The sequence below is a fragment of the Carcharodon carcharias genome, chromosome 3 (genome assembly GCF_017639515.1).
Source record: "Carcharodon carcharias isolate sCarCar2 chromosome 3, sCarCar2.pri, whole genome shotgun sequence".
NCBI lineage: Eukaryota > Metazoa > Chordata > Chondrichthyes > Lamniformes > Lamnidae > Carcharodon > Carcharodon carcharias.
The window spans coordinates 31,788,006-31,798,754 of record NC_054469.1 but is presented as its reverse complement, the minus strand read 5'-3'; positions in this window follow the sequence as shown (position 1 = coordinate 31,798,754).

Here is a 10,749-nt window from a genome sequence, read left to right as displayed (position 1 = left end):
GAGGCAAGTTGGTTAGAAGGCCCACCTTGGTTCTCTGGGAGTTTGTACCTGTCGGTTTAGAAGCCATTAAGCCCTCTTGCCCTCATCTCTCACCTCCCCTCACACCCCCACCCACCCTCCATGCCACCTGCATGCCATCCCATGCCTCCACCTATTTCCCCATGCCCTCTCATAAGCCCACACCATCCTGAAGCCAGCTAATGGCTCCACTCACCCCTAAGCCCTCATATCCCCATGCCACCTCCATGCCAATTCTTGCCCCCACAACACTATGCCCCCTCATGTCACCTCATTGCCAACTCACCAAGTATTGAACATGGGTAGATCTCAGTAGCCATGTGGAGATTAAAATAAAGCTTCTAACAATCTAATACAGCTCTCATTCATACACACCTGATAGTGAAACAAACTCCCATTCAGGAAACCCATTCAAATCTTTTAGATCTCCTCAAGTGGTTAGTCTCTTATAAAAACAAAGTTCTATTCAGACCCAACATCAAAAGCATCTAATCTAAGCCTCTTTAAACTGTCAATCAAACTGTGAACTCTGAACCGCCTGCTGAGATAATTGTAGCTTTTGAAATTAGACCAAGCATTGACAATGACATAATAATAGCCCTTGGGAAATGTCAACAAAGACTTCTATTGAAACTGCATGAACGAATGGTAATTTTTTTCTAACCTACACCAGATGGCATATAACTTAAAGTCCAGCGAAGAGTTTCTTCTCAACTCTCACTGACAGCTTTGGTCTTTAGTTTCATGTTAACAGAGCAAGAGATTTAACAACTTCAGATCAACATACCTATTCACCCTTCAAGAGCCTTTATATCAACTCCACCAATTCATGACCCTCAATTTGTGGGTTAGCCAAAATGGGGTCTGTTTGAACTCAGTACGAAGTTCAAATGGTCCATCTGAGTTTGTGTGAATCATGCCCCATCCCTTTTTCCCTGCTGGCAAAAATTGAATCTGTCAGAAACATGGGTGGGACTTTGGTATCTGGTCCTGCCCACCATTTTTAAAGGTCAGCAAAGTCTTCCCGACTCTGTGAAAATCCAGCCCAACATTTCAGATCTGCAACCTTTTATCAGAACAGGTTAAAGTTAGAAATTTAATATGTTTTGAACATGTGAGAGAGAAGGTGGAAAGAAGGACAAAAAGGAAGATCTGTAATGGGCTGGAGAGATTAAATGAAAAAGCTGTCCATGATGCAAGGCCAATGGGAATTGGATAAGCTGTATACTTGCAGCATTTTGTGCTTTTAGGAACATAGAGCTTAGGAGCAGGAGAAGGACATTTGAACCTTCGAGCCTGCTCAACCATTCAATGGGACCATGACTGACCTGGTTGTGGTCTCAACTCCACTTTCCTGTCTATCCCCATAACCCTTGATTTCCTTGTCTATCAAAAATCTAACTCAACCTTGAATGATTCAATGATCCAGCATCCACTGCTTTCTGTGGAAGAGAATTCCACAGACTAACAACCACCTGAGAGAAAAAAGTTCTGTTTACCTCTGTCTTAAAAGTGGAACCTCTTATTCTTAAACTGTGTCCCCGTGTTCTAGTCTCCCTGACAAGAGGAAACATACTCTCGGTATCCACCTTATCAAGTCCCCTCAGGATATTATGTTTAAATTAGATAACCTCTAATTCTTCTAAACTCTAATTGGTACAGGCTGGACCTGTCCAACCTTTCCTCGTAAGATAAGCCCTTCATCTCAGGAATGATTCAAGTGAACATTCTCTGAACTGCTTCTATTCTATTCTTTGACAAATAAGGAGACCAAAACTGTGCTAGTATTCCAGATGTAGTCTCAGCAACACTCTGTACTGCTGTAGTAAAATATCCCTACTTCTATATTCCATTCCTCTAGCAATGAATGCCAACATTTCATTTGCCTTCCTCATCACTTGCTGTACCTGCAAACTAGCTTTATATGATTCATGCACCAGGACACACAGATTGCTCTGTACCACTGAGTTTAGCAATCTCTCTCCATTTAAAGAGATTGCTGCTTTTCTATTCTTTCTGCCAAATTGAAGCAGCTCATACTTCCCCATGTTATACTCCATTTGCCAAATTCTTGACCACTCACTTAACATGTCTATATCGTTTTGTAGACCCTTTACCTCTTCCGGACAATTTACTTTCCTACCTATTTTGGTGTCATCGACAAATTTAGCAACAATACATTAGGTCCCTTCATCCAAGTCATTGATATAGATTACAAATAATTGAGGCCCCAGCACTGATCCCTAGTGGCACTCCACTAGTTACAGCTTGCCAACCCGAAAAAGACTCATTTATCTGTGTCGTCTGCTTCCTGTTAGTGAAGCAATTCTTCATCCATGCTCAATGTTATCCCCTACACCATGTGCTCTCATCTTGTATAGTAACCTTTGATTTGGCACCTTATCAAATGCCCTTTGGAAATGTGGGAGCTCCTGGATGCCGGTGTGATCCAGGGTAAACACGTCTATAGTAAATGTCTGCGGCTGGAGGAGGTTTGGTTCATTGAGCTGGAGACCGAACTGTAGACACCAATGCATCAGGGAGGGGGAAAGTTACCTGGAATCTTTATGGCAGGAGGCAGGGACAAGAGGGTGTGACTGCTAGTGAGGCAAGTATGGAGACCCAGAAGTGTAGGAGCTCAGTTTTTGCAATTATCCAACAGGTTTGAGGTTCTTGCAGGATGGATTTGTACTGGTGAGTTGCAAAACTAGGATGGCAGAGAGGGCTTTCAACTAAATAGTGGAGACAAGGCATCAGGTTTGGGAAGATAAATTAAAGAGAGAACTCAAGGCGAGAAAGTAAAGTAGGTGTAAGGGAAAAGATGATCAGAGCGTAGTAGTAAGTGACAGAATGTGCAAGCCTAAGAGTGCACCTGCAGATAAGGCTAGAGGTTACAAAAATAGTAAAAAGGCAGAACTGAAAGCTCTGTGTCTGAATGCGCATGGCATTCATAACAAAACAAATGAATCGGCAGCACAAATCGAAATAAATACGTATGAATGGATAGCCATTACAGAGAGATGGCTGCAGGATGGCAAAGACCTGGAGCTGAATATTCAAGGGTACATGATATTTAGGAAGGACTGGAAGCCAGGAAAAGGTGGAGGAGTAGTTCTGTTAATTAAGGATGACATTTGTACAATGGAGAGAGATGACCTTGGTCCTGGAGATTAAGATATAGAATCAGTTTGGGTAGAGATGAGAAATGATAAATGTAAGAAGTCACTTGTGGAAGTGGTTTATGGACCTCCTAACAGTAACCACACTGTAGGATGGGGTACACAGGAAGAAATAATGGGGGCTTGTGAGAAAGATATCGTGATAATCATGATTTTAATCTACATGTAGATTAATCTGGATGATGAGCTCATAGATGGTTTCAGAACAGTTTCTTAGAGCAGCACATTCTAGCATCAACCAGAGAGCAGGGTATACTGGATCTAGTAATGTGCAATGAAACAGGACTGATTAATGACCTCATTGTGAAGAACCCCCTAGGTAGCAGTGATCATAATATAATCGAATTTCACATTCAGTTTGAGGGAGAGAGGAATGAACCTAAGACTGATGTTTTAAGCTGAAAGGAGGGCAATTATGAGGGCTTGAAGACAGAGCTGGCTAAAGTGAACTGGGAACTTAAGTTAAGGGATAGGTCAGTAGGGATGCAGTAGCAGACATTTAAGGAGCTATTTCAAAATGCTCAGAAAAGATACATCCCAGTGAGAAAGAAAAGCTAAGGGAAGGATGTACCATCCACGGCTAACCGAGGAAGTTAAAGGTAATATCAAATTAAAAGAAAAATTGTATAATTCTGCAAAGCTGATGGGTAGGGCAGGAGTTTGGACAGAATATTAAGAACAGCAAAGAATTACCAAAAGGTTAATAAGAAGGAAGAAATTAGAATATGATAGAAAGCTAGCTAGAAATATAAAAACAGATAGTAAGAGTTTAAGTAAGTATTTAAAAAGGAAAACAGCAAGTGAGCATTTCTCTTCTAGAGAGTGAGAATGGGGAATCAATAATGGAAAATAAGGAAATGGCAGATGAATTGATTTGCATCTGTCTTCACTGTAGAAGATACAAATAACATCCCAGAAATAATTGTGAATCAGGCGGTGAAAGAAGGGGAAGAACTTAAAACAATTACAATCACCAGGGAAAGGATACTAAGAAAATTATTAGGGTCCCCAGGACCTGATGGACTTTATCCTATAAAAAGTGTCTGCCAAGATAGTAGACAAGTTGTTTTTAATTGTGCAAAATTCTGGGAAGGACTTATCAGACTGGCAAATAGCAAATGTCACTCTTCTATTCAAGAAATGAGAGAGAAAGCAGAAAGCTGCAGGCCACTTAGTTGAACATCTGCTATAGAGAAATTGCTGAAGTCAATTATTAAGAAGATAATAGCTGGGCTCTTAGAAAATCGCAATGCAATCAGGCAGAGTCAACATGGTTTCATGAAAGGGAGATCTAATTTATTGGAGTTCTTTGAGGAAGTAACAAGCAATGCAGATGAAGGGGAACCAGTGGATGTGCTGTTCTTAGATTTCCAGAAAGCATTTGACAAGGTGCCACTGCGCAATATAAGAGCTCATGGTGTAGGGGGTAACATATTAGCATGGATAGAAGATTGATTAGCTATAAGGAAATAGAGAGCAGACATAAGTGGGTCATTTTCAGGTTAGTGCGATGTGATGAGTGGAGTGCCACAGGGATCAGTGCTGGGGCCACAACTATTTACAATTTATATCAATGACTTGGATGAAGGGACTGAATGTATAGTTGATATCACAAAGATAGATACATGCACAGCAGGGACTCACAAAGCACCTTCCAAACCCATGACCATTACCATCCAGAAGGACAAGGGTAGCAGACACGTGGGAGCACCACTACCTGGAGGTTCCCCTCCAAGCCAGTCACAATCCTGACCTGAAAATATATCATCGTTCCTTCACTGTTGCTGGGTCAAAATCCTGGAACTCCCTTCCTATCAGCACTGTGGGTGGACCTATACACATGGACTGCAGCAGTCCAAGAAGGCAGCTCACCACCACCTTCTCTAGGGCAATTAGGGATTGTCGATAAATGCTGGCCTAACCAGTGATGCCCACATCCCGTGTTGAATTAAACAAAAGTAAGTTGTGAAGAGGTCATCAGGAATCTGCAAAGGGATATAGATAGGTTAAATGAGTGGGCAAAAATCTGGCAGATGGAGTATAATGTGGGAAAATATGAACTTGTCTATTTTGGCAGGAAGAATGGGAAAGCAGATTATTATTTAAATAGAGAGAAATTGCAGAACTCTTGAGGTACAGAGGGATCTGGATGCCATGGTACATGAATCAGGAAAAGTTACTTTGCAGGTAGAGTGAGTGATTCAGAAAGCAAATGGAACACTATCGCTCATCAGTAAAGTGACGGAAGGGGTCATCAACAGTGCTATCAAGCAGCACATGCTTAGCAATAACCTGCTCACTGATACCCTGATATCCAGTTTGGGTTCCGCCAGGGCCACTCAGCTCCTGACCTCATTACAGCCTTGGTTCAAACATGGACAAAAGAGCTGAACTCCCAAAGTGAAGTGAGAGTGACTGCCCTTGACATCAAGGCCACATTTGACTGAATGTGGCATCAAGGAACCCTAGCAAACTGGAGTCAATGGGAATCAGGGGAAAAACTCTCCGCTGGTTAGAGTCATAACTAACACAAAGGAAGATAGTTGTGGCTGTTGGAGGTCAGTCATCTCAGCTCCAGGACATCACTGCAGGAGTTCCTCAGGGTAGTGTCCTCGGCCCATCTTCAGCTGCTTCATCAATGACCTTCCTTCCATCATAAGGTCAGAAGTGGGGATGTTCGCTGATGATTGCGCAATGTTCAGCACCAATCGTGACTCTTCAGATTGTCATGACTCACTGGGGATGGTGCGCTGTAATAACCAGCCCCACTGTTCCACGAGCTGCGCCAAATGTGAAAAAGTTTGATCAGACCACCAGATTGCCATGATTCTACCTAACTGTTTAACAGAAGGTTTACATAATACCAGCACCAGGTTTGTATACTTAATAAGAAAATAACTGTTTATTGAACAAACTGTCCTAAACCAGTGGCAAAAGAAAGAATCACAGAATCACAGAATCACACAGTGCAGAAGAGGCCCTTCGGCCCATCGATTCTGCACCGACACGTGAGAAACACCTGACCTACCTACCTAATCCCATTTACCAGCACTTGGCCCATAGCCTTGAATGTTATGATGTGCCAAGTGCTCATCCAGGTACTTTTTAAAGGATATGAGGCAACCCGCCTCCACCACCCTCTCAAGCAGCGCATTCCAGACCATCACCACCCTCTGGGTAAAAAAGTTTTTCCTCTCATCCCCGCTAAACCTTCTGCCCCTCTCCTTGAACTTGTGACCCCTTGTGACTGACCCTTCAACTAAGGGGGACAGCTGCTCCCCATCCACCCTGTCCATGCCCCTCATAATCTTGTTAAGTATCTTGTGAAGTATGAACTGCTAATTTCTAGCTCTCAAACCTAAATTCTATCCTTTCTTAAATCCCTATACACACACATACAAGACACATAAGGCATAGAAAACCATGGATTTTAAGGGTGGGATAAAACAATTCAATAGCACCAATTCTGGAGTATAGGATTCGAGGGGTTGATTTTGATCGCTGTCTTCTAAATTCCATTCAGTTCTTATTGATGACACAAGGTGGTCTTCCAGCACTTTCAGTATTTAGTTCACTTATGTACATATACATCCAGGTCTCTCTGCTCCTGCACACCCTTTCAATGTCTCTAACAGTGTTTTCCCCTTTTCCTCTTGACAGGTGTTTTCAGTGAGTGAGAGCAGGTTATAGAAATATGAGAAGACAAGCCAGCTAGCTATTATTGTGGAATTACTGGAATCTTCCACACACAGGAGAGAGAGATTTTAGGTCTTGATCCTTTCAAGCTAGGAGCTATTCAGCTGCACTGCTCTCACATAAAACTTGGTCACCTGGTCAGGAGCCAATTAAATGCTTTTGTCAGGCAGCTCCCTTGGTCGAGGACTCCCTTCCAGCACCATCCTGTCTTTCATGGTACACCTTGTTCCAGGACTGCAACATTGTATATACCCCTCATCCTGTACCAGCAGACATGTCTTTCAACCTGTAGCCATTGTAATTTTAATCCACAACCCAACAGAAAATAAAAAAGATATGTTCTTTACAACAGTCCAACAGACATGAAAAGACATGTTCCTTATAAAATACTGAAGAGTCCATGTCCAAATGCAGCGAGACCTGGACAATATCCAGGCTTGGGCTGACAAGTGGCAAGTAACATTCATGCCACACAAGGACCAGCCAATGACCATCTCCAACAAGGGAGAATCTAACCATTGCCCCTTGATGTTCAATGGCATTACCATCACTGAATCCCCACTATCAACATTCTGGGGGTTACCATTGACCAGAAACTGGACTAGCCATAAATACTGTGGATACAAGGCTACAGTCGGCATGGATTTGGTAAAGGAAAATCGTGTCTAACTAACTTGCTGGAGTTTTTTCAAGAGGTAACTGAGATAGTTGATGAGGGCAAGGCCATTGATGTGATGTATATGGACTTCCAAAAGGTCACACAACAGACTTGACAGGAAAGTTAAGATCATGGAATAAAAGGGACATTAGCAACGTGGATACAAAATTGGCTGAGGGATAAGAAACAGAGTAATGGTTAATGGATATTTTTCAGGCTGGAAGAAGGTTTGTAGAGGAGTTTCCCAGGGATCAGTATTGAGACCCTTTCTTTTCCTGATATATATAAATGATCTAGATTTTGGTGTGCAAGGGACAATTTCAAAGCTTGGGAGAATTGTAAACCTGTGAGGACAGGGTAGAACTTCAAAAGGACATTGGCACCTTGGTGGAGTGGGCAGATAGGTGGCAGACGAAGTTCAATGTGGAGAAGTGTGAGGTGATACACTTTGGTACAAAGAACATGGAGAGACAGTATAAAATAAAGGACACTATTCTAAAGGGTGTGCAGGAGCAGGGAGACCTGGATGTATATGTACATAAGTCATTAAGGGTGTCAGGATAGGTAGACAGAGCTGTCCCTAAAGTATACAGTATTCTAGGCTTCATTAATAGGGGCATAGAGTACAAGAGCACAGTAGCAGCAGTGTGTACCATCTACAAGATGTACTGCAGGGATTCACCATGGCTCCTTAGACAGCACCTTCTAAACCCACAACCGCTACCATCTAGAAGGACAAGAGCAGCAGATAGATGGGAACACCACTACCTGGAAGTTCCCCTCCAAGTCACTCACCATCCTGACTTGAGAATATATCGCTGTTTCTTCACTGTTGCTGGGTCAAAATCCTGGAAATGGGTGCACCTACATCACATGGATTGCAGTGGTTCAAGAAGGCAGCTCATTACCATCTTCTAAAGGGCAGCTAGGGATGGGCAATAAACCAGTGAATCCCACATTGCATGAATGAATAAAAAAAATTGTTTATTGCAAGGGGAACAGAATATAAAAGTAGAATGCTTTGCTACGGTTGTACATGGCATTACTCTAGACCACATCTAGAGTACTGTGCACAGTTTTGATCTCCTTAGTTAAGAAAGGATATAAATATGTTAGAAGCAATTCAGAGAGGGTTTGCTTGACTGACATGGGATTGAGGGGCAGGGGGTGGGTTATCTCATGAGGAAAGGTTGGACAGTCTAGGCCTATATACATTGGAATTTAGAAGATTGAGAGGTGCTCTTATTAAAACATATAAGATCCTGAGGGGACTTGACAGGATGGATGCTGAAAGGATGTTTCCCCTTGTCGGAGAGACTAGGAGCCTCCCAGTTAGTATGGGGATGAGAGGAATTTTTTTTTTCTCTCAGAGGGTTGTGAATCTTTGGAACAAAAACAGAATTACCTGGAAAAACTCAGCAGGTCTGGCAGCATCGGCGGAGAAGAAAAGAGTCGACGTTTCGAGTCCTCATGACCCAGCCAGACCTGCTGAGTTTTTCCAGGTAATTCTGTTTTTGTTTTGGATTTCCAGCATCCGCAGTTTTTTGTTTTTTATCTCTGTGAATCTTTGGAACTCTCTTCCCCAAGGAGGGGTGGAGGATGGGTCATTGAATAATTTAATGGCTGAATTAGGTAGATTCTTGATTGACAAGAGAATTGACAAGTGGAGTTGAGGCTCATGATCTTATGATCTTATTGAATGGTGGAATGGCTTACTCCTGCTCCTAATTTATAGGTTTGTATTTTGCTTTCGTATTAATTTGTTTCCTTCAACAATTTTAATTGTAACCTCTTTATCTATTTTGTTTGCTTTCTCTTTGCTGCTTTGGTTTTGTCTTTTGCTTCTCTGTTTCCTTTATTTTGCTTTTGGGTGGCAGCCATCCTGTCATTCACACCTCCTCCACACACATCATTTATTTCTCTACTTGTCCCATTACCACTGCTTTGACTTTGCACCATGGAACATTTTGTCACTTAATCCCTCCTGCCCTCTCACAGATATTCCTCTTTGTTTTCCTTCTCACCTCTTCCCTCCTTTTTAATTGCTCAAAACCTACTTTTTCATTTTTAGCTTTTCCTAGTTCTGCTGAAAGGTCACAGACCTGAAGCATTAAGCCCGTTTCTCTCTCCACAGATGCTGCCAGACTTGTTGGTTATTTCTGGCATTTTATCTTTTTCTGGCCCTAACAGATTATCTGGCCATTATCACCTTGCTATTTGTGGGATCTGGCTGTGAATAAATTGTACTGTTTCCATATCACAACATTGACCATGCGTAAAAAAGAACACAATTGGCTGAAAGGTGCTTTGGGACATCCTGAGGCTGTGAAAGATGGCAAATGAATGAAAATTATTTCTGGTTAAGAAGATTAAAATATTTGAGAGGGGGTTTAATAGAAAACATAACTAAAGGTAAATGAATAACACCAACAATTTAAATATATAAACATAAATGTCAAAGAAAACATAAAAATACACCAAAAAAAACATTGTCTTGGAGTGCCCCATGGTCCATAGGGTGTATAAACTGATCCAGACAGACTCAATGGACCACTTTTGACACGCACTAAGATTAGTTGATCTTGGTAATGGGACCTACAACCGTCCTCCGGTCCATACCCTTGGAAGGTGGAAATAAAATCAATGCCTCTCGATCACTACCAGTTCTCCAGCAGCAAGCAAACGTGTTTCTGGTACTGGACAAGGACAGGACCAGACTCATGAAGAATGGTCATTTGGGTAGGGTATTAGAGTGATGGAACATACGAATTAGGAGTAGGCCACTTGGCCCCTCGAGCCTGCTTCGCCATTCAATAAGATCATGGCTGATCTGAATGTAACCTCAATCCCACATTCTCTGCCTACCCGTGATAACCTTTCACCCAAGAATCTATCTACCTCTGCCTTAAGAATATTTAAAGACTCTGCTTCCACTGCCTTTTGAGGAAGAGTTCCAAAGACTCATGACCCTCTGAGAGAAAAAATTTCTTCTCACCTCTGTCTTAAATTAGCAACCACTTACTTTTAAACAGTGACACCTAGTTGCTGATGGTTACTCTGTCACTGTCAGTGGTGGGGGGTGGGGGGGTAGAGGAAGAAATCTGGGGAAGGGACAACCAAAATTAGAAGGAACCGCTTTTCCTGGAGCAGCACACAGCTAATTACAACACTGAGCAGCAGTCAGCCAACCGCAATATG